A 9,341-nucleotide genomic window follows, 5' to 3' on the forward strand; every position below is an offset into this window, starting at 1 on the left:
GGCAACCAGCTACCGGACCCAGGAGGCGGTCCCCTTCCCGCCCCAGCACCAGCCCATACTAGTGACGGCACCGCCCGAACCCACGTGACCCCAGCCCAGAACCCGACCCCCTGCAATGACCCCAGTCCCCTACATCCCCCTTCCCCATCCAGAGAGGGGCTATGTACAAAAGAGGGGGTTACCTGGTCCAAACCAGCCCGACAACCAGAGCTGCCACAGGATGAAACGATCCCAACTCCCCAATGCATTATGATCTCAACCCCATGAGCCCCCCACATGAACCCCAACATAAATTTCCACAAAGGGCCAACCCCAATCAGGATACAGATATCGAACACATGCTCCTGGACCCAAACGCCATGCACCCCCACCCCACAGGGGCACACCCCCACAGGTGAGCTTCGTCCTTGAAAAGCCAACGCAGACACACCCACACCGTGCAAGCTCCACACACAGCCCCATTCCAAGCTCCCCCGCCGCATCCGGCCCCCCACGACACAGCGCACCAGGCACTGCACTACAAGGCTGAAAAGCCAGATGAAACCAATGAGCCCGGCGATGCCACCTCACAGCACACACACTCAGCGGCCAGAGCCACCGCACACAGGACCGCCACCCCAACACCACAGCACTCCATACATGCACCCACATCAACCTCCCAAAAATAAAGTTCCCTGTGAAAGTGCAACCTTCAGGCAAACGTGGCCCAAATCTCATTTTTTGGGAGTCAAGGGACCAGGTCAAACTTTTTAGAACAAGTTTGAATGCTCATATCTTGCCTATATCTGACTATAAAACTTTATTCAAGCTTAATTGAAAGGCTCATAGGAACCGTCTGGATGTGGGATGTAGTTTATATTGTAAAATTCATATACAACCCTGACAATAAATTGCTTCTGTTGTGCACTTAAAATATGTTAGGATTTATGATTATTGATTATAAATATTTATCAAACTTTATTATAAAAATCATAATTTGAAGAAATAAATTCCAACCAAAGATAATTTCCTACACACAAAGATACACTCTGGTGGTGTGATTATTGGGCTCAGAGATCTTAATAATTACCAATAGTTAATTATCATTAATAAATAACTATTAAACAAAACCACGCCAAATTTCAACCGTTTCACTGAATTGTGGGGTTCGAACCTCCTCTTGACAAATTACTCTTACACAAAATAAACACAAACACTATCTCTTTATCCTTGTGAAAATTTATTAAACCAATAGTGCCTATTACCATCAAACTATTCTGGTCCAACAACGTTCAAATAAGCATGCACTATTCTACAAGAAGGGGTACACTAATAATCAAAATTAAGGATATGTGTTGGAGGGTAAATGGGGATCAAACCAGCAGTTTATGGACAAATGATGATAACACGACAATTTGGATTAACTTGAAAAGATGAACTAAGGCGATAGAACTCAACATGATCCACATGGACAGTGCATTCGGGTGCGTCTTATCTCCTTATCAGCATGCAGTCACAACCCACCCCCCCCCCCCCCAAAGTGGGAACTTCGTAAAACACAAAGGGCCATAAACTGTAACACAATGAGCTACACACGAGGCTCAGTTCATATCCTCAATCTGCCTTAAGAATGTACTTTAACCTTAACTGAGTTGGCGCTCAGTTGTTAAAAGCACAGTAAACACTGCAGGGTTCAAAAGTGTTAAACAGCAATCAGAAAGTTCCGCAGAACTGCAATGAAGCATTGCATGGAACATACAACTTAAAGCACATTGAGTTAAATGAATGGTGACTCTAAAATCAACCTAACTATCCAATTTCATCCTGTCCAGGCAATTTCTATAGCACTAATAAAAGGAACGGGATTACTTGGTGTCATCTTCTCTGAGCAGCAAGTAGAAGAGGGGCTTCGTTCTCCAATTTCAGCAGAAAAGAGAAAAATTATGGATCGACAACAAAACAAAACAGGAAAATGTGTCTCCTTTGGAAAAGCTTTGTGGGTTTTCTAGATTTGCGGGTTACAGACACTTCAATTGGGATATGAATAAACCAAAATTTAACACCGGTTTAAGTCTTTACACATTAGCTCTTTCAATTCAATTTAATTCAGTTTATTTATATAGCGCCAATTCACAACACATGTTGTCTCAAGGCACTTCACAAAAGGCAGATACATACATTTCAATTAATCCTAACCATTGAACAGTTCAGTCAGATTCAGTTATTTATGCAAATTGGATACAAAGTTTTTCTATCTAAGGAAACCCAGCAGATTGCATCGAGTCAGATTTGTAACATTCACTCCTCCTGGATGACCATGTAGCGACAGTGGACAGTCACTGGCGTTGACTTTGCAGCAATCCCTCATGCTAAGCATGCATGTAGCGACAGTGGAGAGGAAAAACTCCCTTTTAACAGGAAGAAACCTCCAGCAGAACCAGGCTCAGTGTGAGCGGCCATCTGCCACGACCGACTGGGGGTTTGAGAGAACAGAGCAGAGACACAAAAAGAACACAGAAGCACTGATCCAGGAGTACTTTCTATGGGAAGGAAAAGTAAATGTTAGTGGATGTAGCTCCTTTAGTCGTTTCATCTAGAAAGAAAGAACAGATAAACTTTGAGCTTTCAAGGATAGAGTCTGAAAGAGAGCAGATATAATTAGTTACAGTAAAAGCTCAGTCAATTGCTATATCTAGGAGAGAGACAGGGTTAAACACTGAAAGACAAGGCCAAGTGGATCATCTGTAGAAGGTAAGCATTAAGTTGTTGCCAGCAGAAGCTTGGACAATGCCCCCCTCCAGAAAGGTGTCACAGGTAGACACAGAGTCAGGCCATGTGTAGCTTCTAGGAAGAGAAAAGAGAGAGAACATAAAGTTAAAAACTGAAATAACAGCAAATAATGCAAAATTGGAGAGTAATATGAGAATGTAGCGAAGAGGGTGAAAGTGGTCATTATGTCCTCCAGCAGCCTAAGTCTATAGCAGAATAACTACAGAGATAGTTTCAGTTTATTTATTTATATAGCGCTTATTTACAACAATGTCGTCTCAAGGCACCCCACAAAGGGTCCGGAATGGCGCGGGGCCGCCGGGGAGGCCAGACCAAACCACCGAGTGCCAGAGCCCGGCCACCCCAGAACGGGCCACATGTAGGGGCACTAAGTAAAATAATAAACTGATAAAGTTTGTCCATCTAGAGCCCACTGATGGCCATTGTTATACTAAAAACGACAAGTATCGGGATACCTCGCTCCGTCTGACTGATTGTAACCACTGGAAAAGAGAAGGGGTCATACATGTAGCAGAAATGGAGGGTGTGTTTGCACCTCAACCATAACTGAGCCGTTTTAGGCTAAACCTGACTCCCCCTTACTCCATCCAACAGGAAGGCGGAGGTAAAAAATTAAGGTAGATAGCCTAAGCCACTCTAACTATAAGCTTTATCAAACAGAAAAGTTTTAAGGCTAGCCTTAAAAGTAGACAGGGTGTCTGCCTCACGGACCAAAACCGGGAGCTGGTTGCACAGGAGAGGAGCTCGATAAATAAAGGATCTGCCTCCCATTCTACTTCTAGAGATTCTAGGAACCACCAGTAAACCTGCAGTCTGAGAACAAAGTGCTCTGTTAGGAACATATGGAGCAATCAGATGTTTGATGTATGATGGAGCTAGATCATTAAGGGCTTTATATGCAAGGAGGAGAATTTAAAATTCTATTCTGGATTTAACAGGGAGCCAATGAAGGGAAGCTAAAATAGGAGAAATATGATCTCTCTTTTTAATTTTCATCAGAACTCTTGCTGCAGCATTTTGAAACAGCTGAAGGCTTTTAACTGCATTTTGTGGACATCCTGATAGTAAAGAATAACAATTGTCCAGCCTTGAAGTAACAAATGCATGGACTAGTTTTTCAGCATCACTCCTGGATAGGATATTTCTAATTTTGGCAATGTTCCGGAGGTGAAACAAGGAAATCCTAGAAACCTGTTTAATATGGGATTTAAATTACATGTCCTGGTCAAAAATAACACCAAGGTTTTCTACTTTATTACCGGAGGACAATTTAATGCCATCCAGGTTAAGTGATTGACTAAGCAGTTTCTTTTTTAAAGATTCCAGTCCAAAGACGACAACTTCTGTCTTGTCTGAATTTAGAAGCAAAAAATGTAAAGTCGTCCACGTTTTTATGTCTTCAAGACATGCTTGTAGTCTATATAACTGGTTGGGCTCATCAGGATTCATGGATAAGTAAAGCTGAGTATCATCAGCGTAACAGAAAAAATTTATCCAATCCTGCCTGATAATTTGACCTATTGGAAGCATATATATAGTAAAAAGAATTGGCCCAAGTACTGAACCCTGTGGTACTCCACAATTAACCCTGGAGTTTAAAGATGATTTATCATTTACATGAACAAACTGGAATCTGTCAGAAAAATAAGATTTAAACCAGCCTAGCACTGTTCCCCTGATCCCTACAGCATATTCCAGCCTGTCTAAGAGAATATTATGATTGACTGTATCAAATGCAGCACTGAGATCTAAGAGGAGAAGTACAGACACAAGTCCATTATCTGATGCAGGAGCTGTTTCAGTGCTATGATGAGCTCTGAAGCCTGACTGAAACTCTTCAAACAGGTCATTGCTGTGTAAATGCTCACATTAGCAACTATTTTCTCAAGAATGTTAGGTAAGAATGGAAGATTGGATATAGGTCTGTAATTTTTCAAGTCATCTCAATCAAGTGAAGGTTTCTTAAGTAAAGGTTTAATTACAGCTACCTTAAAAGCCTGTGGTACATATCCATTTACTAAGGATAGGTTAATCATACCTAAAATGGGTCTGGTAATCAAAGGGAACACTTCCTTAAATAATATGGTTGGGATTGGGTCTAACATACAAGTTGAAGGTTTAGATGAAGCTAATATTTCTGATAACTCAGGAAGCTCCACAGGATCAAAACAGTCCAAACACAAATCAGGTTCTGCAGTTATTTCCAATGTTGTCTCACTTGCATAGGATGAAGTAATCATCTTCGGGAGTATGTCAAAGATTAAATTTTTTATAGAATCAATTTTATTTAAGAAGAATCCCATAAAGTCATAACTGCTGAGAGCTAAGGGAATGGATGGCTCAACAGAGCTATGACTCTGTGTAAGTTTAGCAACTGTACTAAAGAGAAACCTAGGATTATTCTTGTTCTCTTCTATTAAGGATGAGAAATAAGCTGTTCTGGCTTGGCAAAGTGTCTTTTTATATAACAGTAGGCTATTTTTCCAGATTAAGTAGGAATCTTCTAGGTGTGTAGAGCGCCATTTTCTCTCCAATTTTCCAACATTGTGCTTTAAAGTACACAGATCTAAGTTAAACCAAGGAGCCTGCCTCTGTGAAAAATTACCTTCTTTTTCAAGAGGGCTGCATTGTCTAATGCACCGCGCAATGATGAAGTAACACTATGAACAACAGAGTCAATTTGTGAAGGGGCAGAAACAAAATTATTGCCCTCCACTGTGCTTTTCTGTGATAATGAGGAAATTAAAAGTAGAACAGATTCTTTAAAGGTTGTTACAGCATTGTCTGATAATGATCTACTATAATGAAATTTTCTTTCAGGTGTGGAGTACTCGGTTAAATTAAAGTCAAAGGTTATTAAGAAATGGTCAGACAGGACAGGGTTATGAGGAAATATTGTTATTTCTTTACACTCAATGCCATATGTCAGCACAAGCTCCAGAAAATGAAGACAAAGGTGGATAGGTTTGCTAATGTTTTGAGCAAAGCCAGTTGAGTCGAAGATAGCATTATACGCTATATTTAGGCTATCACCTCCAGTGTTGGGCTGCACGGTAGCACAGTTGGTAGTACTGTTGCCGCGCAGCAAGAAGGTTCTGGGTTAGATTCTTGGCCGGGGGTGTTTTTGCATGGAGTTTGCATGTTCTCCCCGTGCATGCGTGGGTTTTCACCGGGTACTCCAGCTTCCTCCCACAGTCCAAAGACATGCCTATTAGGTTAATTGGTCACTCTAAATTGCCCATAGGTGTATGAATGAGTGTGTCCATGGTTTTTTGTGTGTTGCCCTGTGATGGACTGGCGACCTGTCCAGGGTGTACCCCGCCTCTCGCCCATAGACTGCTTGAGATAGGCACCAGCTTCCCCGCGACCCACTATGGAATAAGTGGTGGAAAATGACTGACTAACTGACTTTCAGTGTCAACATGAATGTTAAACTCCCCCACTATAATAACCTTACCTGTATTTAACACTAATTCAGATAAAAGGTCTGAAAACTAATCTAAAAATTGAGAGTAAGGACCTGGTGGATGTTACAAGACAACAAACAGAAGTGGTTTTAGTGCTTTGCAATTTGGATGAGGAAAACTAAGGATTAAATATTCAAAAGAGTTGTAGCTATTGATTGGTCTGGGACTAATCAATAAATCAGACTGAAAGATGGTTGTTACTCCTCCTCGCCCAGTATTTCGAGGAATGTGAATAAATAAATAATTAGTAGGAGTTGAGTCATTTATAGTAACACAATCCTCTTGCTGCAGCCAGGTTTCTGTTAGGCAAAATAATCACAAATCAGGTCACTAACTAGCAAAGTCTTTGAAGAGAGATATATTATGTTCAATAAGCCACATTTAATTGTTTTATTTTTCTTTTTAGTCTGAGTTGTGTTTATTTTTGAGATTTTCCTGATTTCCTCCTTTTAGATTATTTTTTATCTATTTAATTTTGGCCGTGGGCGAGACACTATCTTTCGAACGATTGTGGGATTTAGCATAAATCCTGTCGCTAAATTATCGAGATTCAGGGAAAATATTGGAATTGCACTACCTGGGCTATAAGTTAGGTGTGTTGTGGATGTTACAAAGTGTCTGTTGCGGTTGACTTTAGGATTTCCTTACTTTAGGAACAGGGTAATTAGAAATCCATCCCTTGGTGAGGCTATCTACAGATTAATCAACTTCTCTCATAAGATTTTGCATAAATGTTTGGTCACTTGTGTGTCCATTAAATCATTCTTAATCACTTCTGTGAGGGTCTGCAGTGCATGCAAAGTGTTAATAGAAAAGTGCAAAGATACAGTAAACACTGTGCTCTGGAGGTAGTATTATTTTTAACTGTTTCTGTTATAGGGAAGTTGTTAGTGGTGACACATGCACCTATCTGAACGGGTCCCACTCATTGGTCTCTCCTTTCCCCGGTATGGAGACAAGCTCTGTTCTTGGGGTGGAGAGTTCAATATAGAACTTCATCTGGTTTAGCAAAAAAAGCAGCAGCTGGGATAGCGGTGTCTTTTGGTGCTAAAAAGCATCCAACCCACTTAATGAAACAGTTATGAGGAATTTGTTACCTCCAGATGATTTTGGGACAGGTCCGACCCAGTTGCTCTGTAGGTGGGACCAAAGGAATGTAACTCCCCTTCGCTGAAGCAGAGGTTGACTGAGTAGCTGGGATGGCTGGAACTGGCAGCAGGTTAAGCATCTTTGGATGTATACCTGAGTGTCATGAGACTTTGGAGGCCAGTACGCCATCTATTGGAAGTTGTGGCATGTGGTTTTGTAGCCCCTAGGTCCCCTAGAGGAGAGTAATGGGCGTAAGCTAAAGTGCCCCCCTCTTTGGCATTAAAACAATGCTGAAAGCATGGAACAGCTGTTTTATGCCAATCTGCACACTTGAGGCGCACACTCTAGCTGTCTTAAGGAGAGGGCGGAGCCCAGCTGAAACAGTGTGTGGCTACGTTGTTCCTCAGTTAAAACAGGATTTTCTTGGCACAGGTGGTCATACAGCTTTCTACTGATTACTGGTTTTTCCCTCCAGAAGGCTAGGAGCACTTTGAGAATGAAAGTTGTTTCCAGGTGCACTCCTTCCACCACTTTGGGTTTGTAAGGTTTCACACCTGTGTTCTTCAAAGAGCTAAGAAATGAGGTATGACTGCGGGGAGTAGTTTCCTGGCTCGCCGGGGGCAGCTGTGCACCAAAGGTGCCTGCGACTGGCTCTGACGCCAGAGGTTCTTTGGGCTCCTCCAAGCTGGCAACCTGATTGGTCACAAGGCATGGTTTGCTGCTTGCACCCAGGGGTTTTGGCACCTCCACTTGGACCCAGAGTTGGTCCTAGTTGTAGTCAGTGAGCTGGGCCAGCCTGTTCAGCAGGTTCTGACCACCTAGGAGGGGCTCTGTGTCTAATGTGCGCCTGTAGATGGGGTTGTGATTATGAATATGAATATATTATTTAATATTAACACTTTAATATTTCATTAAATAAAATATAGGTCTATTAAGGGTTCTCTTGTGAATACCAGCCCAATAAGGCAGTGATATTAGGACAAGATTGAAAGGGATGACCCAAGCTCTGACATTACTGAACAGCAAAACTCTGCACACACATGGAATGAATTCACACAATTTCTTAAAATACAAGAATTTATTAACAAAAATAAGTCAGTGACCTGTTTGTCTTTTGTTGGGTTCTTAATGACTTTCAGACAACTCCTGAATCCTTGCTTCACATTTCTCAATGTTATACAGGTCCTTCTCAAAATATTAGCATATTGTGATAAAGTTCATTATTTTCCGTAATGTCATGATGAAAATTTAACATTCATATGTTTTAGATTCATTGCACACTAACTGAAATATTTCAGGTCTTGTATTGTCTTAATACGGATGATTTTGGCATACAGCTCATGAAAACCCAAAATTCCTATCTCACAAAATTAGCATATAATTAAAAGGGTCTCTAAACGAGCTATGAACCTAATCATCTGAATCAACGAGTTAACTCTAAACACCTGCAAAAGATTCTTGAGGCCTTTAAAACTCCCAGCCTGGTTCATCACTCAAAACCCCAATCATGGGTAAGACTGCCGACCTGACTGCTGTCCAGAAGGCCACTATTGACACCCTCAAGCAAGAGGGTAAGACACAGAAAGAAATTTCTGAACAAATAGGCTGTTCCCACAGTGCTGTATCAAGGCACCTCAGTGGGAAGTCTGTGGGAAGGAAAAAGTGTGGCTGAAAACGCTGCACAACGAGAAGAGGTGACCGGACCCTGAGGAAGATTGTGGAGAAGGGCTGATTCCAGACCTTGGGGGACCTGCGGAAGCAGTGGACTGAGTCTGGAGTAGAAACATCCAGAGCCACCGTGCACAGGCGTGTGCAGGAAATGGGATACAGGTGCCGCATTCCCCAGGTCAAGCCACTTTTGAACCAGAAACAGCGGCAGAAGCGCCTGACCTGGGCTACAGAGAAGCAGCACTGGACTGTTGCTCAGTGGTCCAAAGTACTTTTTCCGGATGAAAGCAAATTCTGCATGTCATTCGGAAATCAAGGTGCCAGAGTCTGGAGGAAGACTGGGGAGAA

Source organism: Girardinichthys multiradiatus, chromosome 14 (assembly GCF_021462225.1).
Source record: "Girardinichthys multiradiatus isolate DD_20200921_A chromosome 14, DD_fGirMul_XY1, whole genome shotgun sequence".
In the NCBI taxonomy this organism is placed as follows: Eukaryota; Metazoa; Chordata; class Actinopteri; order Cyprinodontiformes; family Goodeidae; genus Girardinichthys; species Girardinichthys multiradiatus.